This window comes from Thermobia domestica, chromosome 1, assembly GCF_964235325.1.
Source record: "Thermobia domestica chromosome 1, izTheDome1.hap1.1, whole genome shotgun sequence".
In the NCBI taxonomy this organism is placed as follows: domain Eukaryota; kingdom Metazoa; phylum Arthropoda; class Insecta; order Zygentoma; family Lepismatidae; genus Thermobia; species Thermobia domestica.
Genome location: NC_137454.1, coordinates 153704735 through 153731141, shown reverse-complemented (window position 1 = coordinate 153731141; position 26407 = coordinate 153704735). Strand labels below are relative to the sequence as shown.

General features: G+C 36.3%; 2 protein-coding genes across 2 annotated transcripts in view; one reads left to right on the top strand and one right to left on the bottom strand.

Annotated features, from left to right (window-relative positions):
* NANS (N-acetylneuraminic acid synthase) overlaps positions 1 to 10111 on the bottom strand; it is a 198700-nt gene extending 188589 nt beyond the window's left edge. Inside the window, exon 1 of the mRNA XM_081764696.1 lies at positions 9852 to 10111. The gene's annotated coding sequence lies outside the window, so the exon portion shown is untranslated. The remainder of the gene's footprint in view (positions 1 to 9851) is intronic.
* The window catches only part of LOC145690090 (uncharacterized), a 192132-nt gene that overhangs the window by 27644 nt on the left and 138081 nt on the right, over positions 1 to 26407 (top strand). The gene's annotated exons all lie outside the window — the stretch shown is intronic.

Here is a 26407-nt window from a genome sequence, read left to right as displayed (position 1 = left end):
AATACGGCAAATTATGAATGCGTTAAAATATTAAATAATACTTTTGATAAAGTGGATACTTTCAAATATCTAGCATCAATATCATATTAACAAACGAAAATCGTATTCACGAAGAAATTAAATGTTGACTGAAAACAGGGAATTTGTGATATTATCCAGCTCAAAATCTCTTGTCGTCGCGAATTCTGTCGAGGAATTTGAAGCTTAAAATATATAAAACTATAATCTGTATGGTTTCGAAACATGGTCGCTTACTCTGAGCGAAGAATATAGACTGAAAGTATTTGAGAACAAGATCCTGAGACAAATATTCGGACCCAAGAGGAACGGAAATGGGGAATGGCTGAAACTTCGAGACGAGGAACTACATAATTTCTACGGATTACCAAACATTGTTAGGATAATCAAGTCTAGGAGGCTTAGGTGGGCAGGTCATGTAGCTAGGTTGGAAGAAAGTAGAAACGCTTTCAAAGTCTTGACTGGAAAACCAATGGGAAATGCGACCATTGGAAAGAGCAAGGCGCAGATGGGAGGACAATATTAAGATGGATCTCGCAGAAATAGGAATACAAGGCAGAAACTGGATCCCTTGGCTAAGGATAGAAACAGTGGAGAGCTTTTGTGAACGCGGCATTGAATATCCGGGTTCCATAGGCCATAGAGTTAGCTTACAAAGCATAAGTAGATGCCTAGGCTGATACTACAAATAGATGAAATGCGCATTTACTGAAAAGGTGGGTTCTACTGACATTGGATAGTGTATATACTCTTCGTATGCTAGGGCCTAGGCGAGAGGAGATAATAAGATTTCACATCAGGTTACGTCACGCACAGTCGCACACCTTCATTTTCATTAAAAATGGAAAAGCCAAGAGAAACCAATTTCATCTCACTTTCCTTTGTGGCAGTCGGACACAAATCATCACACTTATCTGCAAAAAACACTTTTGAAACCGGATTATTGGGAGAGTCTCCAGTTCCAATGTTGAGGGGACATTTCCCCGAAATTTGTGCCCTTACCTGCAGCTGAGACAACTTTCGAGCATGAGGAGAGGGGCATATCCTCCTGTGGCATTTATTGTAATTTGTGCCCAAGTAGCGGAAGTGGAATTTATTGATGAGGCTACTAAACGCACTACAGCACGAAGTTTAGTTTAAAATACTACAAAATACGATTCTTTTTAAAAAATGGAAAAGCTAAGAGAAATCAATTTAATCTTAAATGCCTTTGTGGCAGACAGACACAAATCATCACACTTATCCCCAAAAGGACTTTTTAAGTCAGATTATTGGGGGGACAGTCCCCCAGGTTCAAGATTGGGGGTACATGCCCCCCTCGTCCCCCGGGATTTGCGCCAGTGGGCACAATCCATCATGGACCGTAGCTCTAGGGAGTCAGTTTAGCACTTCCTTATATTTTCTTGCAAATTTCAATATGCATTTATTATTTTATTACCAACGCCCTAGCTACACTGGAATACCACTCCCCGTGAGATCAGCGAAGTTAAGCAGTGCCGGGTCTGGTCAGAGGAAACAGGTGTGACCATTCGTAGTCACCAGACGGTGTTGGCGTTGCAGCGTTCACCCAGCGTCGTGAGGACAATTCAGGGGAATAGAAGCAAACCCTGCTAAACCCAATTTTTTCAGGGAACGAAGACAAAGTGACGCCCTTATGTTTCAGAATTGTTGAACTTTTTTTGGTGGTAGATTTGACTCATCTGTGACCATTAAACAAACAAACAAAATCAACAATTCTAAAACATAAGGGCGTAACTTTTTCTTCGTTTCCTGACAAAATTGAAAAATGGATTTAGCAGGTTTTGCTTTTATACCCTGAATTGGAAAGCCACTCGTTAGTCGGCTAACCAAATAAAGAAAAAAAAAAGAAAGAAAAGAAAAGAAAACAGTGAATGCAAACAATTAGAGCTCTTAAGTATGATTTTAACCCATAATTAGCGCTTGAACTTTTCGGGTAAACAGTACCCGCCCGATTCCCCTTGCGTTTGGTTTAGTCGATCCTTAGACCTGATAAACCCTGTTTGGACCGTTTGACCCGCTAGAGTCGTTATGAGTTCGTACATGATAATTAGAATTAGATAAAACTACAATTGTAGTTGCGTGTCCATGCCCATTTCAATATCCACATTTATTGTTTCAATTTTACTAGTAACTATCATTGTCAGCATTTTAATATTTTGTTTTAAAGTTGTATACATTTTTACTGTTAAAAAATGAACTGCTTTGCATAAGGATACTTAAGAGAGGATAACTTTAACAAATTCGACTGCAACACAAGTGGGTCTACTAGAATAATCTTAACCACTAGTTTTAAATTTCTGTATGCATTTTTGCACTTTAAATTAACTATAGATGCTTTCAACGCTCCTGAGCCTTTCAACTTTTACAATAAATGTAGTTAATTTTGAGTAGTTTCGGAAGTGACTATTAGCTAGTTTGTAAGAAATTATGTTTCTAATACAATGTGGTTAAATACACCTAATGTATCTTTTAATACTGCTGCTCAAGTGACTTGACATCAGTAGTGTTGTCGACGGGACAAAAAAAAAAAAAAAAAAAAAATCTTTTCGTCTCGTCTCTATTCCTGAATAATTCTTTTTTGTCTCGTTTTGTACTATCAAAATTATCGATTGTCGGACATTCTTTCAGAAAGTGCCGGACTTTTCATTAAAAAAAATAAAATAAAAAAAATTGAAAACGGTTTCCTTTTTCCAGTTGTGTTGCAGATGTCTGCACGGGCTGGACTTCTGTTTATAATGTGAGGTCCGACCCAAGTCCGAAATATTTTCATCATTTAGGCCCGAGCCCGAGTGATAATCAAATAAGCCTGAATTACAGAAACTTGATACTTAACGCCAAATTGTATTTTTATTTACAGCAATAACAGATTTAATTTTGCAGTTGTGCTCTAAAAGTTCTTTAGAAAGAATGGTTCAATAAATATCGTATAGTGTATTTACAAAGTTAGGCCCGAAAATGCCTGAGAAAAATGGCTGTATATTTAAAAATTTACGGCCCGTGCCCGAAGTGATATGTTTTGTAGGCCCGAGTCCGGCCCCTAGGCCGGGTCGGGCTTATGCCCGCGGGATCGGACCGAGTTCATGCAGACCTCTGTTGTGTTGATGTTGAATGTGTGTCGTTTTGAACGTAAATCCCTTTCTCAATTGCTTCAGACTTTCTTCTGTTCTAAAACATGGCGGCGCAAATTTTTTGATGTTAATGTTTAATGGGGACGTCAGCATCGAGGCTATTTGTCCCCATCACGAGGCGCTAAAGTGTAAGGTTAATTCTAATACCTTAACATTGTATATCGGATTACCATTTCCCTTCAGTCTTTCTATGCTCTTTATATCTTATAGGAATTACACAATACCTTTGAAATAAAATTAGAAAAAAAAAGTGGGTACGCTATTCATATCATTGTTTTTTCTGTTCAGCTATGTCTCGTTTTGCAAATAAAAATAAAAGCGAATGTGCTCTTCATTTTTACTACAATATCCAATTGATTTGGTTTCGGTTTGAATTTAACGTTCCACGATTATGCCTGGGCGGCTATGGGAGACGTGGACCTACCGATTGTAGTGGAATCCGAACCACTTTTTTTTTTCGTTAAATTGTACCACCACCTGGGAATCAAACCTGGGACTACGCACGCCAAAGGCAAGCGTACTATCCACTAGGCCAAGCGGGGGTCCAATATCCAATTGAGTGCAGTATTATGTAAAAATATAAAGAAGAGTTATACTGTATGATAAATTAATTATTATATAAGAATAAACTGGGATATGCACTTTTCAAGGCAGCATATATCACACATGCAGAAATGAAAAGTGAAAAGGAAAACATATTGTAAAAATATACAACAAACGTTCTGTCGTTTCACACAACAAACACATTAAAATGTGATAGAGGTTGGTTTAAACAAGCAAGTTCTCGGTTTATACTATGAGATGGAAAGTTGCGGTAGAACAGGTTTGAAATAATAATAATAATAATAATAATAATAATAATAATAATATAATACTACTACTACTACTAATAATAATCATCATCATAAAAAAATTGTTTTACAGTGTGCAACTAAACTTCCTAGCTATGCAAATACAATACTCAAACTTGAAATAGTACGTCTATGAGCACTGGTTGGAATACGCTAATATGATCAAAGATCGAACCTCTTCCTCGGACGCTGAATCCATGTCAAAAAGCCATTACTCTCTATGTCGCAGTGTTTTTATTCTATGAACACTTCCGGTTTGAATAGAGGGTTAAGCGAGAAGATAGAACTCATCCTTTGCACGCTGAATCAAATACAAAAAACGCTTCTCTATATCTTTTACAGTTTTTTTTTTTTTTTTTTTTTTTTTTTTGCTCTATGAAAGTCTGAAACCAGAAGAATTAGTAAATTCAACTACTTCCGGTTTCGAAATAGTGTTGTAGCTGTGGGTTGTGATGATACAGGCCTATACGATTGAGACATTGTATCAATTTGCAGAAACAGTTTGTCGCTATCTATTAACATTTCTGTTCTCTGGTGATGAAACGGAAAATGGTTAATTCGAACCATTTCTGGTTTCAACAAATTGTTAACGGAAAAGATAGAACCTTTTATTGGCAAGCTGAATCAATAGTAAAAAACCGCATCTCGATATTTCTTAGTTTTTCCTCTATCGAATTAAGTATCGAAACCGGAAGTAATAATAAATTTCAACCAATTCTGGTAGAATGTTGTGAATAGTCATGTTATCTTAAAAACGCTGAATAGTTTGTAAAAAAAAAAAAAAAAAAAAAAAAACCGCTTCTCGCTAAATGTTAGTTTTCGTTCTTTGACAGTAAATATTGTAACCAGAAATTGCTAATTTTGCCCAATTCCTGTTTGAAATTTAACGGAGAAGAAGGAATCTATTTCTTGGGATGCTGAATTGAATGCAAAGCCGCTTCTTGACATCATTTACTGTACGAAAATCAGTATTGAAACCGGAAACAATAGTAAATTTGAACCAGTTCTAGTTTCGGTCGTGTGTTGTGGATAGTAATATGTTGTCTTGAGATTTGAAAATGTTTGCAAAAAAATCTTGCTGTCACAGTGTTCGTTCTGTGTCGATAAATGTTCGACAAACCGGAAATAGGTAATTTAACTACTTCCGGTTTAGATCTTCATCGGAGCAAATGGAACCAATTTTCTGGACGCTCAATTGATTATGAAACAATTTCATTTTCATAGGATTTCCGGTTTTAATTCTACGGAAATCAGTATTGAAACCGGAAGTAGAGCTAATAGCAAGTTTGAACAGTTCCGGTTTCGGTAGTATTGTAGATAATAATGATATGTTGTCCTGAGACGCACAATCTTTTCCGAAAAAAAGCACTGCCCGCTGTCTATCACCGTGTTCGGTCTATGGGGATAAAAGATTGAAACCGGAAGTGGTTAGTTTTAACCACATCTAGTTTGAATAGAGGATTAACGGAGATGGAAGCTATTCTTTGGACGCTGAATCGATTGCAAAAAACTGCATCTTAAAAGCATTTACCGTTTTTACTCTACGAGAATCAGTATTGAAACCGGAAGTAATAGTAAATTTGAACCATTTCCGGTTTCGGTAGTGTTGTGTTTAATCATGGTATATTGTTTTTGAAGAACACTTACCGTTGTCAACGTTTCCGTTCTATGGTGATAAAAGTTGAAACTGATAATAGCTCATTTGAACACTCCCGATTTGAATAATATTTGGACGCTGAATCGATTAAAAAAGTGGCTTCTCGATATCTTTACCGTTTTTGTTATGATATCTGTCGGCAGATGGAAGGTTGGACAAAGGTTTAGAGGGGAAACTAGACATGTCTTACTACAGGGTGGCCCAAAAGTGGGTATACAGTACGGTACTGATCAAGTCATTGCTTTTTGTATCATTTCTTATTGTTATCCATCAGGTAGAATTAGTTCCTTTATTATTTGTTCTTAAAGCCCTTTTACTTATATCTTAAGCTCGGAACAGCCGAAGCAAATAAACTCATAAGCTAGAATGTTATACTTGATCAATGCAGGGGTGTATACCTACTTTTGGGCCACCCTGTATAGAGAAAGCGACACCACTAGACGAAAAGGAATCTTTGTGGGTTTGTGTAGGAAGGTGACCTTTCGCCGTCTATAGCCAGTCGATTCTTCTATAAACGTAAATGAGAAGACAAATTTTCTGAAGCTGACATTTGACTTGGAAGGAACAATACATTTGAGAAGCACAGTATTGTTGGACAAGAGAAATCGAGGGAGAAATTTTAGGGTTACATAATAGAAGATTAAAGCTACCAAAAAAGGAAAAAAAAATATCTTGCTGGGTAGAAATCTGTTCATAAGACAGTGGAGTAGAAATGTAAAGATGTAAAGTCTGAAATTTCTGTGTGAGAGAGCGAGCTAACTCAAGGATTTGCGCAATAAATAGAAAATTGTTCGTAATGAAAGTCCATGTGCACCGTTCCAACCAGAATGGTTAATATGTGTCGGCACTTCGAGTACACACGATACCAGGTTCAATCCCAGATGGATCACATCCCTAGAAAGAAGTGAGCAAAACACATTGTGATATTACATAATTCCCTATTTTATATGTTCGGTATTGCATGAACTAGTAATTTTAAGGGGTGGCCCAGGAACAATTCATACCTCCGCCCCGAAACTACAAAATCCTTCCCAGTACATAATACATATTTGATAGTGCTAAAAGTGTTTATCAGTATTTTGTCAGTACTATTTTCACCCCTCCCATGAAACATGGTGTTGTTGGTGAGTTTGTATGTACTGCTGAAAGACATTTGTCTATATAGTCGCGCAAGCGTAGTACGTTCGTCACGTATTTGGCGAGTTGTAGAATAGGTTCACAAGGGCTCTTCACTACTGTACATGTTTGTTCATCATAAAATCTACTTGGCACAGCTAAGATCGAACCAACGACCTCAGGTACCATAGGTGAGCGCTCTACCATTGAGCAATTGCGGTCCATTCGGCCTGTAAGGAGGACATTTGCTCGTTCCTAGTGGCGCAAATCTGTCTTCAACGTTGGGGGTGAGGGGTAAGATCGTTCTCATTTTTTTTTCTTTTAATAGTGATGTTCAAAATATTTATGAAGTTGAAAAACAATGCTGTAGAGGATCAGAGGAGCAGTGTTGTCAACATTGGGAGGCGAGCAGATTTGTGGCTTATTCTGGGGGCAAATATGACATATTACGGTAGATGAATCTGATTTCTGAGTTGAACCTGTTGTATATTATGTATATGTCAGGCGATGTAGATGAAGTTGGTACATACACTATTACAAGTCAGTGCCGTGAACACATTCTGAATATTTATAACTGGGATGTTTCTACTTAGTCATCCACAATGTAGGTGGAAAAAAATCAAATCAGACTATTGGGGTGGACAGTTCCCCCAGTTCGAGTTCCCCTTCATCCTCCCGGGATTTGCGCCAGTGCTCGTTCAGCAAAAGGAAAAGATGTAATATCAATTCAGTAGTCTGTCATTTATGAGTACTGAGTTCCCCCAGTTTTGCGTCAGCATTACAGAATTCCGTCTGATGTGGGATAAATTTGTATATACTTTTCAAAAGCTAAATGTTTTGAGTACGAGTAAATCCTACGCATTTATCTTCAGCGTAAGGTGAGCAAAATGTGATGATTCCTCCTTTCGGATTAGGTTTGTCCCGTTCTAAAATTGGCGGATTCCACGAGATATTTGTTCCGGTAGTACAGGTGATACCTCAATCCTAATCGGATATTGGCAGGGCTGGAATTTTAGTCCCTCCCCCGTTTCCATTGGATACCTGATCATGGGTCAGCCCGCCAGATTGTAGACATACAATAGGATTCGGTACCATGCGATACTAATAGTAGGAAGGTTCTTTTGCACCAAAAAGGGGACATGAGCTCTTCCTTAAAGCACTCAGACGCCAACACTACAGATGCTGGTAGACTCCTACTCACTAAGGAAGTTCCCTCCACCACCAGTAGATATAAGTGGGAGGCAGATCGTAAGATCTTTTATATAGCTACGGACGGGAAATGTGTTTAACTTTGGAAGTGATGGTCATTGGGTTTAACGGAATCAAGAGATTCAGTTGAGGGATACGAAACAGAATATGAATATTTTTAAAAAACGCTGTTTCGATTCGACATACGAAAAACATTAAGATCTTTGTTCCTTTGGCGTACGACACATGGTTTAAATTATGAAATTTTATATATTTTTCTCTGCTATTAGTAATAAGAATTCCCATATTAAACTGATGGTTAAAAAAAAAAAGTTATTTCCCTCAGGTAGATGGAAGAAATGGTATATCCATGATGCAATGAAATTGTAATAAGATTTCTCCGTATAATTATTGTATATATACAGGGTGGCCCAAAAGTAGGTATACACCCTTGCGTTGATCAAGTATAACAGTCTATCTTATAGGTTTATTTGCTTCGGCTGTTCCGGGCTTAATGTATAAAGAAAAAGAACAAATAATAAACTAGGTCTACCGGTTTTGATAACAATGAAATACAGTGAGCTGATCAGCACGGGACTGTATACCTACTTTTGGGCCACCCTATATATATATATATATATATATATATATATATATATATATATATATATATATATATAGTGGCGGGATCCAGGATATGATCATAAGAGGGGCTAAACAATAGTTTGCAGCTTTATCCAGTGTAAAGCAGGATTGAAGCCCATTTTATCCAGTGTATACTTGAACGTCGAGGAGGGCTACAGCCCCCCTTGGAATCGCGCCTATATATATACATATTAAATGAAAGTACGTTTGTGACAACTCTTGAACCACAGGTTTGAGCTCGATCACATTTTCAACACAGGAGGTTCGGACCTGGTAAGGTTTTTATCATTTCTCTTTGACGGTACAACTTACGGGAGGTGGAGGGGAGATTGATATTAGTGTCAAATCCAGTTTTCGAGGTCACGGAAATGAACAGTGGCACTTCCGATGCCGTTCAAATCCAAATTCAGCCCCTTAACTTGGGGGAGAGGGATATACAGTATATATATATATATATATATATATATATATATATATATATATATATATATATATATATCGAAAAGACCGATATTAGAATCGAATCCATAGTTTTCGGAGTCGCTGAGACGAACAGTACTTTCGATGCTGTGTAAATCCAAATTCACCTTATGTCCAATATGAAAAGTATTTTGTCCGTGCGAACAACTGCTAGTACATTCTTATATATATATATATATATATATATATATATATATATATATATATATATATATATATATATATATATATAAAATTTGGTAATCTTCTGGGACGAAAGTTCAAAAACTGTATGTGGAGTGAAGACCAAAATGCTTCCAATCTGTTTATTGTACCTAAGAAATAGTAATAAAGTGTGCACTGAATAGCGGTAAGAGCACTTTGAAGCAATAATGGTATATTTGGTTGTATCGTATAATTGCCACGATAAACTATTGTAGCATGAGTATGCAGATGTTCTTGGCCTCCACTTCTACAAATTGCATATGAACGTAAGGTTCAATGGAAAGTGAGTGTTTCAGTAATATTGGTGGTTCGGTCCGCACGCTATATAGTAGATCGAAAAATGAAAGTATACACATGCATGCGTTGACGTTCTCGCTAATTAATATACAATGCACTAGATTAGAGCACACGCTAAGAGAAATGCATATCGGTTCTTCATGCAACAATATATATTGCTCTGCCTAAAATTTAAGATGATCATTGGAATGGGTTTCTATGAATGGTTACCGGTATTACGACATTCAAACAAGTATCCATGCTTACCTGACTAGACACAAAGCGCATGAAAGGGGAAATGAAGTTAGAGATGTCTAGCTGAAACTGCAGTGTTTCCCATTGACAAAAGGGGAAGGGAATGGAGTATGTTATGGATTTTAGAGCGCCCGCGCAAGTTCAATCTTGGGAATGTGCGGGGGAAGGAGGTTAGTACTTGTCGGTCGATGGCATGGCGTCGTACTGTGGAAGTGGGTCGTCTGCCACTTGTCCGTTCGGTGGCAAGTCTTAGATCGAGTAGGCGGCTGTTTCGGTGTCATAGTGGACCCGATTATTCAGGATGGTCACTGAATCATCATCTGTGAAGCAGTGTTCACTTGCGTGTAATTTAATATATAGTGGAATGAACACAATCGGTATTGGTGATGAATCGCGATGTTTGAGAGCAATTGAAACAAAATATCTGTGACGTGTGCAAGTACTTAGGATTAATAATAAATATACAAATATATAACGAAAACACTCGTACATTATATATTATCTAATTTAAGAACTTTTTTTTCACGTTGGTTGTGACATCGGGAATTTGATAGTCCATGTGTAACGAAATAATTAACCATGTGTTGAGTAAATGAGCCAGTGACTTGTTAACGGTGCATTCGCGTTCAAAGGACAACCAGTGTGAAGCTTTTTCTGTTAGCGGATTTCTTTACAAGGATCACACTTGAAGGAGGTGAGTATTACACAATTACGCTCGTATGGGGAGATGATTTTAGGCGTTTCTCCAGCGCACACATGTGGGCAGCAGGTGTGAAATCAATTTTAAATAATTGTCTTTACTATTGTGTTTGTTTTTTTAAATATCCTTCAACTGAAAAGCTTCAAATTAAATTTTAAACATCGAAAATAACTTCAAATGAGTAAATTAAGTACGCAGAATAAATAATACATTCTAAATATAATAGCATCGAGATAAACTGTAGTAATGTATATAGGCCTATTTACGATTTACAAGTTGCGTGTGAGGATATACTTGATTACATTACAAAGAATAACAGCACCGTACTTACATAGTAAATTTAAAATACAGTACTAAATTAATACATGTTTACGGTGTTGTAATAAAATATGGTCTAACTATAGTAGTTTATTTTTCAGATTCTGGTCCAATATTTGACAGCGTCCCAAAGTTTCTTTGTCATTCATATGTACCATGTTAAATTTGTTCTCGGATTTTAAAAACAAACGATATTAATGTTCATCTTAATGGAAAGTAGGCACAGAATCTCCAAAATAAAACTAGGCCTATTACCTAAATGTATATTGCTTAACTCGTGTGTGTTGAAATCTTAACCAATTGCCGAAGTTTACTCTTCTGTTAAAAGAATGGCTTTTTCAAAATACTTTAAAGTTAACCGTTAGTATTAGACATTGATTTATTTCGAGCTGTTTGGTATTATGAATTTTCGTTATATATTGGCATGTACTGTAGTCAGGGAATAAATTGTTAGACAATTTTTGTTGTCTTAAACGATAACAAAATGTACGTTTCAGAAAGTCGATAATTTCACTCTAATCTTAGGGGAAACAAAATATTTAAATGAACTTCGTCTGTAAAACCCATACATAAACTCATGGTATATAGTTTTTTCGCTGAGTTGACTGTATCTTAAACAGTAATTTTTGGGGTATTCACTTGCATTCCTCGGAGATTCACTATAGGATAACTTCAAAAAATAGCAACCAACCTGTGCTAAGTGGACATTAAAAAGAACGGATGCTATCTAACCGAGTGATTGCAGGAGCGCGGGTTAAGTTCCAAAGTTGGGCGTCCGTTTCCAGCAAATTTTTTAAAATTTACAGGAAACGGTGTCTATCGGTCACGAATGTCACGAAAAAGTCACGAAATCAGAAAACGGTCATGAAAGTCACGAAATTTAGCATTTGGGTCACGACTTTTTTTAACTGTACAAATGTAAGTACAGATTGGAAAATTTTGTTCTATAAAACTTCAGAATTCACCACCAAAAATGTGGTCAGCTTTAAACGCTACCAAATCGCAAGCAAACTACGTTTCTATCGCATGGCTGAAAATTCGGCCTAATTCGCACCCAAATTCGCTCTTGAAAATTTTAGGAAATTTTATGATTTGGTAAAGAAAAAGTCACGAAATTTCATTTTGGAATTTTAGTAGACACCCTGGGAAAGATATGGATAATTTGATCGTTTGTGTGCTTGATAATATATAAGGGTCTAGAAAAATCTGTTTGTTTGTTATATATGAGCGGTTATGAACATGGGACTATACCGCGAGCGGAGGGAACTATTTGGCGCAAGCTAACTAAACAGTTGCATTGTGGGAAAGTAACGAGCATTTATGTTATCAACATGGCGAATGTACAAGGGCAATGAACTAACAGTTTGAACATTTGTGAAGCAATACGTTGATAACGAGCAAAATCTTTTAAAAGTTTGTGAAGAGCACGGATTAATGAACCTAATAACAAATTGCAGAAAATGTGGAAACGAGATGACAGCGAAAAAACGTGGCAAAAGCGGCGGACGCCCAACTTCGGAATAAATGCCCAGGAGCGCAGCTGGGGTGTGTCCAATGAGAGCAGAGGTATCAGCGACGGTCGGAATACATACAAAACTATGTTAATGTAAAACATTTTGAATGATAAAAACACTTTACTACGTGTTGACTTCGCATTTTTACATTACTAAGAACGTTATAGGCAATATGCTAATATGTTCACATTGCGTGCACATTTGTCTTCAAAATAACATAACACATTACTTACGTAAATTTCACATATATGTAGTAGTGTAATGCTAGAATTTTTGGTAGGTATACTCTCGATCGTTTTCAAAAGTATAGCGATAAGCAAGACTACTTTGCATATACACACCCCAATATACGCTCATTATTTCTTAAAATTACGGTGAGCAAACATGACTACAAAAATTTTAGGTGGATATATACCGTATACGCCCCATTACATCCCTGCATATATGGATCATTTAACACTCGGAACCTAGCACATTGATTTTAGATACTTCAGTTCACTTTGTATACTATGTTGAATGACTATCTTATGGGCGAATCCATGCTTAACGTTACTTTCATTAATGTATTTCTACGTATAGCATCTCACGTGTGAGAACACAATATACTTGGAAATATGTACACTGGTCTATTAAAATTTGTTCTGGAAATAGCTATTTACACTGGTCTGTTAAAGTATTTTTTACAAATTGTTCTTCAATTTTACAAATATGTGGATCTGTAAAGTAAATCGGCACCAGAATTTGGTACGTACTGCTTGACGAAAAAGGAAGATAAGAAATTTAGTATGCCGTGTCCCAGTTTACACATCTATACTTATAGTTTAATTTAGCGTACCGTGTCCCACTTTATACCACTCTTTTTGTCATATTCGTGACCTGGTATATTTTATATCCCCTTTTAAAAATTTGAAACTTCCAAGATGTAGTTGTCAGTACAGTATAAATAAAATTATGAACATCATAGAATGTTTGGTCGAATTGCATTTTCTGCTGGGAAATTTATTACAAGAGTAATTCTGTCACGTTGGTAAGTGTCTAAATATTTGTTAGGAATATTTTATGTACTGAGCAAAGAGTCCTGTTACTGAACAAATTTATTTTGAGTTTGTCATTGTTGATGTACAACGAGATCACTAGTATTTCATCAGTAAATTTGTGTGTTGGTAACAGAATTGAGTTATCAGTACAAATAGAGCAATTCCAAAGGTGAAGAACTTTTATCATCAGTGCTAACAATATATTTTCTGCGCGTATCGCATAAATAGTATTTGAACACAAATACTAATAATAAATGTCGACGAGATTCGTTCGAGCTAATTGGTTTATGTGTATAAATCAATTAAATGTTACCAAGTTGCTTTGTTAAGATTTTAACCATGTGAATGTGCGATTAATATTCATGAATTACTGTATACTAGACCATACAAGTGTAATGACGAACCAGTTTTGTTCTTGTAAATTGTAATTATTTTAAGTTTGTGAGCATTCTTAGATCAAACCAGAATTGTTTTTTTTTTTAAGCAGGGTTAGTAAAAACCATGGTTTGTATTGAAAAAACAAAAAATCCGTTTTTTTTGTGTGTGTAAACATGTTTTTTTATTTAAACCAGTTTTTTTTTTTTTTTTTTTTTTTTTTTTTTTTTTTTTTGGTTTAAATAATTTGCTCTATGTGTTTATATCATATATGGACAGAAATAGGTTTGTTTCACCTTGATGTTATTATGTAAAAACGGGTTTTGCTGGAAGGGGTCACATAAGCTTAAAAGTGGAGTCCAAACTGTTTCTCGACTTACATCCGAAACAAATTCTCCTCCATTTGAACTCGAAACCGGGACTAATTGGCCACAAATGCGATACGTCTGCCGACTCACTCACAAAGGACTCCTGATACGTTATATTGATCTTTACATACTTTTAATATAATTGTCTGTCAAGAGTCATTTGAGAAGGACAAAAAGATAAACAGTTGCATAAGTGAAACCATTATACAGAATTACATACGGACAATTTCAAAATGTTGCAGAGTACAGAAGAACTAATTAAATCGAAGTTAGTTCACTACGACCTTTATTAGTCCAAGTTAAAGACGAGTACTGAATTTGCATATGGGTGATTCCACGAAAAAGGGAAATTTTCTGTCACGGGCATTTCTTCAAACTACTACTAGAAAGAATCACCTCATTTTTATTTTGTTTGGTAATAACCGTCACAAAGTAGGTATGCCATGTATAACAGTTTGCAAATATAACACGAAACATACGTAAAAAAATTAATTATTACCCAATTTCTCAACACCGTGGACTGTCACAGACTACAGTTGACTGATTTTAATCAGTAAATTACAACTGAAGTCGCAAATCAAACATCATTTAATGGTAATTAAATGGAAGACAACACTTCAATGTTTCGGTTTTGTGGAAAGTAAATCTTTATAACGATTATTTTGGAAAGCTTGGCTATGCTTCGTTTCTGTCACCTCTATTTCGTCTCAACTCCATGGCAATAGAAAAAATTATCATTGCTCTCAACAGATAGCATGGTCGTCCACATTGGTAACACCCACAAGAAGACAAGGCAGACATATTTGACTGAAGAACAGAAAAAGTTGTGTGCATGTGTTAAAAGCTATAGGAAAAATATTTTTGTGTGTGGAAAGCAGGTGCGTATATTAATTGATTCTCAACACCATGGTATTTATTACTGAATGTATTTGTATGGTATATACCTTCTCTCCCTTGAGGAACCTACGCCTTAACGTAGAAAATTCGTACACAATTACTCACATGTACTGGTTAAAAAGTGGGCCGGTAAAAATAAATTATATTCGATTTTCTCAACTCCATGTCCATCTGAAAACTAAGGAATCCACGGTGTTGAGACAAGTCACGGAGTTGATAATCCTGTAGTGTTTGTTATGCTCATGCTCTTCCAAATATTTGTTCTTTCAATATATTAATAGAAATAAAGCTCGTTTATGGTCTAGTGACTGGTGTGCTCGCCTTTCGTGCGTGGTTCTGGGTTTGTTTCCCAGTGGAAGCTCAAAAATTAATGGTGTTTACTTCGCACAGTAAGGCAATTAAAAAACTCATTTGAGTAGAGGTGTACTGAAACCTGATCGCGCAGACCATCGCAACGGTCGTAGGAGCCGACACGCTGACCACGTGTCATTCACACTCAAAGACCGGCTGGAGGGTCCTAGCCCATTTAAGGAGTGTTTCGCGGAAGTTCAGATTTGGGGCTGTCAGGTAGCCGGAGGTAAAACTTCAGTCAAGTCAAGATGGATGGTATCTGTTTTTAACCTATTGACGTCTGAATCTTATGATCAACTAATTGTTTTCTTTTCAGAGATTGTCGAAGAGTCTGAGGGCAATATGCGGACAGTCAATTTTATGACGCGGATCGGGAGGAATTTCTCCTGGCCTACTAAACCTGACGTTTAAAAAGTGTTGGCAGTTGTCATTCTGTGTAGACTAGAACAGCCCTTCCCTGTTTCCTCAAGACATTTCCTTTATTGGAGTGGAAAATGAGGGCTACTTAACAAAGAACATCGAATTGTCCAAAGAAAACAGAAATGATGAGTGCCTTACACTGTCATTTAGTGTGCATTATACAGGGCGTTTCAAACAATACCGACAACGTTTGGGAGGTGATTCCTAACACCAAGATAAGATAAAAAGTATAGACCAATCTGGGTGCACAAATGCTTCCTTTCGCAGTTATAGGCTGCCGAAAACATGAAAAAAAAAAATAACTTTGAAGGTGAAGGTCCATAGCATAAAACTATGGGACCTACCGTAGTCGGGTCAGACTTCACTTGGGAATTAGTATGTGCGCTATCCAAATATCCATGTTTCAGAATCTTGCGGTACTTCCACAACAACTTTTATAGAAGTAGTTGGTGAGTACTTCAGATTATACGCCCGTAACCAAACTCCCTCTATAAAAATTGCTTCGTGAGTACCTCAGGATTCTGAAACATATTTTTGGATAGTGCACATATTAGTTCCTAAGTGAAGTCGTGATCCGACTACGGCAGATCTCATAGTTTTGGAGCTATGGACCTTTAAAGTTCATTTTTTTCATGTTTTCGGCAGCCTATAACTCCGAAAGGAAGCATTTGTGCACCCAGTTGTCTATACTTTTCGTCTTATCTTGGTGTCAGAAATCAGCTCCCAAACGATGTGTGTATTGTTTTGAAACACCTTGTATATATACCAAGTATACGGTACAAATACACTTACCAAATGTTGAAAAAGTATTGCACTTTCGACGTGTGGACTTGATCACACAGAGAAGACAAACGGTTTACATAAGCTCAGAAAACAAATGAAGTAGACAATAGACAGGTTTAGTGACTACTTCGTCTGTTTCGTAAGCTTATGTAAAAAGTTTGTCCTCTCCATATGATAGTCAACATATTGAAAGCGCAATAATTTTTCAATATTCGATAAGTGTATGTGTATTTCTTTTTTTCTTATTTACGTCACATATTCATATATATATATATATATATATATATATATATATATATATATATATATACTCAATTTTGGAACCTTCATTAGATATATTTTCATATGCTTGCAGTATTTTCTGGAGTATTTTTGTATAACAAATTACATGTCATCTAGTTTGTTAGAATTTTATTCAACACAAGGAGAATAATTCTAACTTACAAAAACTATTGGAAAATTATTTCAATTTTTATGTAAATTATATGCTTAATCACTTATAAACCAAAACTTATCACCCAGATGTATCACGTTTCTCAACTCCACAGCAATTTTCAACTCCGTGTTAACTAATCTCAACTCCGTGACCTATGGTCTCAACTCCGTGGGTGCTGAAAAGTTTATTATTTTTTATTTACTACACCAATAACGATTCAGCTCTGCTGAACACCTAATTAACATGTACTTAGTAGTAGTAAGTGCATGTGATATTTTTATTGAAATAGGCGACCATCAACGGAACAAAAATTTTCCAAGTGAAAATTTCCCTTTTTCGTGGAATCACCCATATCAGTAATAAAAGTGAATAAAGATAAGAATTATTTGAGTCCACTTTGGCTCTCACCCATTTATACGTAATAGATAATCTGATTTCCGTAAATGCCCCTCGTGGGGTTTTATGATCCCCCCCAAATAAGTACGGTATTTCGATGTATTTATGCAATAGTAACATTATTAAAGCGAAACAATATTTAGAATTTTTCCTTGATTGCAATTGCATAACAATAATAAACTTGAAAAAATCACAAAAGAAACATTCATAAACTTCTGGAAAAAAAAGTTGCTTTTGTAGTATAATCTCTTTGAGTAATGAATGGGGAATTTAGGTCTGAATATAATACGAATAATATGCGGGAGTGACATGCGATAACCCACAAATGTGTGTTCAAGAGTTTACGAACACTTACACTTTTACAAACATTTTTCATTTTTTGGTTTAAACCATTTTTTTTTTAAAACCAGCCATCCCTGATTTTAAGTGAAATAATTATTTGAGAAATGTGTGTTCGTATTTCTCCATTTAATAGAACTTTCCTAAGGCGCAATGTTAGCTACTTTTTTGTATTTATTGTGTAAAAAAAATCGCATTGATGTAAGGGAGATTTTTTTTTTTTTTTTAAAGATACGTGACTTTCGATCCATTCATATCTGACATTCTGGTGATTTTGGGAATGTTCTTTTACAGTAGCACCTCATTCGTCACCTGTTAGAGAAGTATCAATTTAGTGGTCAGAATGGAGCGTGGTTGTAGGTCGGCAACGTCGAAATCACTGTCCACGCCTCGGTTCATAGGAACATTTTTTTCTTTCTTCAAATTAGTTGTAGAATAACACCTTTCTAGAAATGGGTCGAATTACCAGTCGTGATATACATACTCAAAATGTTACAAAATTTGTGCTGTGATATTCTTAATCTGGACGTGCATTTCGTAAAAGCTCAATTCTTCAAAGTTCTATGATCTTAAGTTTGCGAGAATTGCTTCGTGTTTTCAGTATTTGGTGGTATAATGCGCCATAAAACTCAGTGAATACCATTGTTAATGCCTTATTCGTAAGACTATCAGATAACCTGAAAGCAATGAAGTGATTATCTCGATAACGGAGTTAGTTAATGAGGTCAAAAGAGAAGCCTAGTGAATCCGTGATAGTGCTTGTCTTTGGGGAGATTTTAATTTTTATCCCATCGTGTGTGTGTGTGGTGAAAATCATGTTTTATTTTTTTCTTCTTTAAGTTCTTCTATTTTTTTCTCCCCCATTCTGCAAATATATTCGTTCATTAGAATGTATGATATGCTCCGTTTAGTCTGCAGAACAGAGCTTCAGGATGTTGAGCTCTATCATAGTTATCTCTAGGACGGCTATGGCTCTATTCAGTTCATTTTAGTTTTTATTTATTTATTTTACAGCTTTGATAAAGCAGGTAGTGATTATTTGTTTCTAATTGGTCTCTCTTTCGAGAAATAATAAAATATTACTAATGCTCTAGAAGGTAGTCCTTTCAATATGATTTGATTTCATATTTGATGTGGAAAATTGCAGAAATATTTCTGAAAATTACTATGTGGAAATATATGCAACCAAATGTAAGTTCGCCACTGTCTGTCAATCTTTTCTGCCGAAGTGATACAAGTAGCTGGCGTAACGAAGTTACAATGGTCTCATCTGAGGGATCAAATTAAATAAGTGGCCAGATTTCACTACATATACATTTTACTGTATTTCCAAGAAACTTGAGTGCAATATCTTGCGAACACCAATAGCGAGCGATCTGATGAGCGTTTGACTTGAGATATCTTCTTTTAGGACTGTTATTTGGGAAGAGATATGTAGTGAAATCTTAATTTATTTTTTGATATTAACTTCAGTGTATATTATTTATATTAATATTAAAAACTATAACTATTTTCTCCTCCCTTTTCTTCCCAATTCGTCATTCGAAGAATACGGAATCATCTTACATTCGCAGGTAAAACTTTGGGAGTTGAGAACAATGTTTGAAAGTAAAGAAAGAATGAATGAAGAAATTGTGAAAGTAAAAATATCATTTTTCATTTATTAAAGCAATCTGTCATTTATAAATCATATTAATCTTTCATTTATTAAAGCAATTTGTAATTTTGATTATTCAGAATTGTTAAAGGTAAGAGCATTCTCGAAGCTTCTTCCGAAAAGTAGGGGTCAGTCTTATAATTGGGTAAATACTGCAAGACATTGTCTAAAAAAGGTAAGCTTGGCTGAGTAATGTGTTGTTTTCATTTTCTAAGATGGTGTTTTGTAGTAGAAAAAGGTATATTGTGTATTTTGCCTACTGATAAAGCTATGTAGTTTCTAAAATAGGCCTGATGAGATAAATGAATTCTAAAATGCATAGAAGCAAAATTCAATATCTTTGTTTCCCAGTCAAAGTACTTCACATATCCCAGATTAGATCCCTGGTTGGCACATTTCAATCTGTGGAATTATTTTTTTCTGATTAACGTAGTTTGACAGAACTACTAATATATTCCTCTTCAAAACACCTGACCACCCACCTCTGAAAGGTCTTGTACTCTTACCTACAATTGGATTAAACAAGTTTAGACTTACTTTGGCAGCTAAAGAATTAGAATTTCCTATGTACTGTAGCCAGAACATCGCCAAACAAGGTGGAGCCCTCCCCGCTGATCTAATGACTAGCACGCGTTCCTTTAGTACACATGGTCCCTGCTTCGATTCCTGATAGGAGAGCGTAGAAAATTTAATTTCACAACCATTCACTTCCTTCTATCATCTGTCTCCTTTAGTCTAAAAGGCATAACAGTGGAACATTAAACAAAACAAAAGAATAATCGTGAAGCAGGGTGAGAGGCCGGAAGTTCTTGAACGAGACTACACACATATTTTCGAATTTCATTATGAGAGATCATTATTACGTAAGCTTGTAACAATCTAAGCAACATACGAGTTGTTATGTAGGAAGAGCTACGAATAAACGCAGATTTACTGTTAATACTCTGTATGTTGTTGAGAAAATGAAAAGCTACGATGTAGTAAATTTATTAACAATATTCAATTGCATATTAGCATTTTAACCAGCACCCAGACTGAATTTGAAATAAGCTAAATTTCGGAAATTCCCTAATGTAGGTTTTGCCATAAGTTGGAAACATTAATGTTCCGAATCCGTCATTACTTACTAGCAGCGTTCACCCCGCTTCGCTGCGGTCACCCCGGAACGCAATAAACTTTGTTACTTAGATAATTTTTACTTTTTCGCTTTCAAGTGATATGATAAAAACCATAGAAGATTGCAGTAAATCTTAACATTATATCGCCTGTCATTTATGTTAACCCGCCCCGCTTCGCTGCGGTCATCCCGGTGCTGGCATATTGTAAAAGTGTCTGTAAAAATAAGCAAATCAATTAAAAAATTTTAAACAGAAGATTCAAGCTATTTTCCGCTCTATATCGCCTGTCATTTATGTTAACCCGCCGAGTGACACGGTCATGCGGGTTGCATATAAATACGTTTATTTTTACCTATGATGAACTAATAACAAAGGATTTGTACGTTATGGACACTTGAATGGTCAATTATCTCAAGACACTGGTAATTAAAAATTAAAGTGATATGATAAAAACCATCTAGGGTCCAAATCCTAATAACCCCCCAAAAATGAAAGAAATTGGTTCAGCCGTATTAGCGTGATGAGCGGACAAAGAATTGTACGTTCTCTTTTATCATTACTTATTTTTCTTCCATGGAAAAGTACAGCTGCAGTAGTCTTCTATTACACCGATAGATGGCACAATGTCACATGTAAGTGCTGCCGTCTGGCATAGAAAAGAAGAAATGCTGGGCGGTTGGTTTGTTGGTTGTTTATTTGCTTTAGTTTCTGAAGATAATCGTGTTGTGCTTTTTGAAAGTAGCGGACAAAAGGTGTCCGTAGATGTGGACGCACAATCCAAGCACTGTGCTGACTTACATGAAAATCCTATTAATAGATCTCGAAGTATTCATCATGCAAACTTCAATCAATAGTTAAGGATACGCTTTGGGTCCAATTCTTTATATAAGCTGAATTTTGCCCTCTCAATTCAGTGGTGGCCTTTACATATGGCAAACCGGGCAACTGCCCGGGGCCCCATGCATGCCTAATTAAAAGAATAATTTTATGCACTACATATTGTGCGCGGTTATAGTTAAGGAGCCGTACTTCCCATTTAGGGAAGGACGAGAAACGCCATACTTTCAGGAATTATTCATTGACTATCTAGGATGTTAAAAAGTGGGTAATAGACTGAGTTCTTGCCCTTGTACTTAGGGTGTTTAGGTAGTGCAACAGTAAGATGTATCCTCGTGCACGGGAGATGAGAAGTAGCTGTTCTTAACTATTACCTTGTGCGCCATTCGATAAAATTCTGAAGCTTAGGAAATCCCAGAATAGTCCAGATACTATAGTTCTGTAAGTAGTCCGTGCAATACACGAACACATGCATCATAAATAAAAAATTCTTCCCTTATTCTGTGTATCAAAATGTTCAGTGTATTAGTGAGTCCTATTGGACGTCAGTGTATCCTGTAGGTCAGTACCCACCAGGAAAGTGTTTTGCTGTACGTCAATAGACGCTTTTTAACTGGTGAAGCTTCAAAATTTAGCCTAATCATTCAGCTGCCGGAAGAATCTGGTATGAGGTAAGAGAAATTTTACCAACAAAGTGAAGTTATATCAAAATAAACGGAACTTTATGTACTAAACAAAAAAGGCTTTGTACTTTATATACCTTTGTGTTTCTTGAGTAATATCATTAGAATAAATGAAGAGCTCCTTTCCAAATACCACTTAAGTCAGTTTTTCTCAATTTTAAACTTTTTATGTTTATTATGATATTGTGGGTGAGATGCACATATTAATGTTGAATAAACTGCAAAACTCACACAAGTCAAACTGGTGTAATGACTCAAAAACTACGTTCTTTTGCAAAGTCCACCTTAGTCATTGGTTTTTCCTGGTTTTTGGTGTATGCTGTAAATTTTAAACATATGACTTAAGTGGTATTTGGAAAGGAGCTCTTCAAATCTTCGTGCATCACTTTCTCAATTTTCAAACCCCGTAACCTGCTTACAGTCTGCAGGAGGCAAATAGGCATAGGATCTTCACTTCGGCCATCCCAGTTGTAGCGACGTTTCCAGTGCAATGAAGTGGAAGACTGCTTCGACTGAAGCTGATGTAGAAACTTTACTGATCTGAAAGACACTTAGAGTTCTACAATATATTTTTCTGAGAATATCGGTAAAACAACCATGATCGTAGCTTCATTTGTTCTTATTTTATAATAGGTTTTTCGATGATTTTTTGTTTTGGTTTTGCTTCATTATGAAAGTTTATTTCCGGAATGAGTGAGCAGAAATAGATTAATGTTATGGATCATTTTATCTTTAAATTTGCATAATACATAGCATCATATCAAGCATACGACCAGTTCTAAATTCAGGTCATAAAGTATCCAGACGATGAGTTTACAACTGTACAGTGTGCGAGAGTTCGTCCTCCGAGTACTGTATAATTTGCAGAACTGTTCAAGAACACCAATCTCAAACAATTTTTAAAAAACAAATCTCGTTATTATAAGTAGACGCACACACACACACACACGCATATTATATGTATATAATGTGTAGGTGTATGAATGTGTATTTCAGCTTAACTCTGGAACTTGTGCTTGGACCAATTTCAGCCAAACTTAGTAGACATATGACTTACGATCTGAAAAGAAAATACAATGAGAGTAACACTCTCCCTGTGTAATCCATAGTTCTCGAGATCATTCAAATGAATAGTGACGATCCAAATGCAGTTTAATTCGAAGTTCAGCCCCATCGACACAGAAGGAGGTTGGAGAAGGGATGACAAATGTCAGAAATTACTGAGATTAGTCATCGGATTCGGGAAAACGGATGACCCATTTGAAATGGCTTGGGTTATCAATTTGGTTAAAGGGTATATTCTGTTGGTAGGAAGTTGTAAAATTTTATTGAAGTAGGATATCTTCTGTATTTTTATAGGTGCATTGAAATACTTATCTTACGTAAGAAGGGAATTCAAATATTTTACATAAACCTATTCTTCCCGTGCTGAGGACTGGCGCCCTAATTGTAAAAGGTTACCAGATAATTCGGAGAGTTTCAACTTCAGTCTACAGGGTGGGCGGAAATTAACTTCATATTGAAACTTGTTTTTAGCTTTTAATACTTAACCGATTTCTATCAGAGAAAAAAAAATGTTTCTTATAGTGCTAGAATTTATTGCATATCACGTTTATGTCAGTGTCGAACCGTGGCGAAACGTCTAACCTTGCGCGAGCGGGCTTAGCTGGCATCCGGTACGAAGTACAGTAGTTCGAGCCACAAGTACAGAGATGATGGCGAATTAAGAAAGAACCTCGTGCCTCGGTAGATGCATAGATCATAAGGAATTGCCATTCGAAGCAAATGGTCATAGGTTCTGTAGCAGGAGATGCTGTCGTCTCTTAACATCCGGAATGAATGGAATTATGAAAGTGGTTTAATACGACATAAAGGCCGAAGTGTTCTGAAGAAAGAGTTCAATTTTCGTACATGGGAACCACGTTAGTGTCAAGGGTTATCGCTGGAAGACTAGTCATCGATTCGAGTATGGGGGTGTTGCAAGCTTGATATAAAGACTGATCCGATCTTTTCGTAATATCCTGTAAGATGATGCCTTGTTTCATGTTAGGGGGTTCGTTAACGGGCACAGTTATTATTGGACAGGAGCTGATCCGAAGGGGTTGTTGAAAAAACCTAACATGGCCCAAAGTTCATAATGTGCTGCGGAATTACATCCACGATAGCTGTAGGTCCATGTTATTTAGGACACGGTTAATGCAGACCAATACTTTCCTATACTTAAAGATTGTTCACGATATTATATCCACGTGTGACAATTACAGCAACCTAATTTTTATACAACATGTTGCCCCATTTCATTTCGCGCGTTCTGTTCGTGCGAGAATCAACACCCATTTTCCAGGACATCTTGGACCCTTTGAATGGCTGGCAATGAGTTCTGGCGTAATACTATGCGACTTCTACCTCAGAGGCTGAGGGAGGGAAGAAGTTTATCGCACAAAACCAAAAACTGTTGCTGTATTGGAGGAGTGAATCCGTGATGTTCTCAAACGTACTGCTGGAGTATCTGCAAAAGTGTCACAAACGCTCCCAATTGTTTTTAAAAGCTGATCGATAATGGTGGTAGTTACAAGTAACACTTCCTACGTATAACACTCCGATTTTGATACAATTTGTCAGGTGGATACTACACATGCAATGAACGAATACGTGTTTATTTTCTGCGGAAAAACTGTTTTAGGAGGCAAAGGCCCCCACCCATGATTTTCAAAGTTAATACCCGAAATGCAAAAAACAAGTGAACCGAAGTCAACGAAATTGTACACACATATTGTAGACATAAAATGAGGGAATACGGGTCTCGTTTTTTCCTGGAGAAAACGGTTAGGTGGGACACGGTCCCCTCCAAACCTTTCATCACGAAATATCAAAAGTGCTAGTAACAGTTTGTGAGATGTGTGTAAAGAACATGAAGAGTTGCAGCAAAACTTTGTGAATGAACAATACGCAAAAAATAAACGAATACGTTTTTTTTTTTTTTTTTTAATTTTCTGCGGAAGAACGGTTTTAGGGGGCAAAAGCCCAACACAAAATTTTGAAAGTTGACGGCCGAAAGACAAAAACAAGGGAATCGAAGTCAACGAAATTGTATACACATATTGTGGACATAAAATGAGGGAACACGTGTTTCATATTTTCCTGGAAAAAACGGTTGGGTGGGGCACGGATCCCTCCAAAACTTTGATCATGAAATATTAAATGTGCTAGCAACAGTGTCAGAAGTAGTGCTCTCAAACGAGTCGGGTCGGGTGAGCTCACTTTGGTCAACTGAGTTTAGGTTGAGTTTAAACTCGGCTGGAGTCGAAAGCTGCTGTTTTTCACTAGCTGCCTAATTAAAAATACCAATTTTCAATTGATTTTATAGAAGCCATAAGTCTATTTTGAACACTTGCAGCTAGTGTTTTTATGGTAAATGCTTATTTTTGTACTTGTGTGTACTTTAATTTGTAAATAAGGAAGATTGATTTTACCAATCGACTGTAATATTAATATCTACGCAATATATATATATATATATATATATATATGGAGTCGGCATTTAGAACAAAACGAAGTTGTTTAAGCAAGGTTAAAAGAAAGATTGGATATGGACGACCAAGCCCAAGCAGGGCCGCAGTAGCTCAGTGGTAGAGAATTCATCTCTGGTGCATGGTGTCCATGGTTCGATCCCAGCTTGTGCTAAGTATGCTTTGTGGTGGAGAAACGCCGTGTGGTGGTTTTTCTCGGGGTTCTGTTTCCTCCCACTTTCTTCATTCCACCATTTCATTCATTTCTCATGGTCACCGTATCCCTTAGCCTCGGTGCAGAATCGGGGGACCTTAAACTGAATATTTCATTTTATTTCACCAAGCCCAAGAACATCGATACAAGAACAAGATAAAGATTGGATATGCAAAACGAATTGCATAGTAATCTTGCTCTTGGCCTTGTTTTGGTGATCACCAAGTAGCGATGAGCATATTTTCTTGCTTTCCGTATAGTATGAAAGGCCATAATCAAAATCACACTTGGTCTTCATTTGTACCGATGAGGCGAGCATTCTTGGCTCTTGTATAGCATGAAAGACCATCAAAACTACGAAATGCAGGACCAAGACTTGACTGCAAGACAAAGGATAAGACGCAGTATTGATGACCAAGACCCAGGGAGCGAATTGTTTGAATTTCATTTGTTGGGCTGAAAGTGATGAAATAAAATTAGTACTTTGTAATTAAATATCATACTGTATTTTTAAATTTTAAATTACAAAATTCATATGTATCTTCTTACGTGCAACTATATATACTGTAAAATACGTTTTAATTACCAAGAAAGAAAAATCAAAGTGGCACGGGTC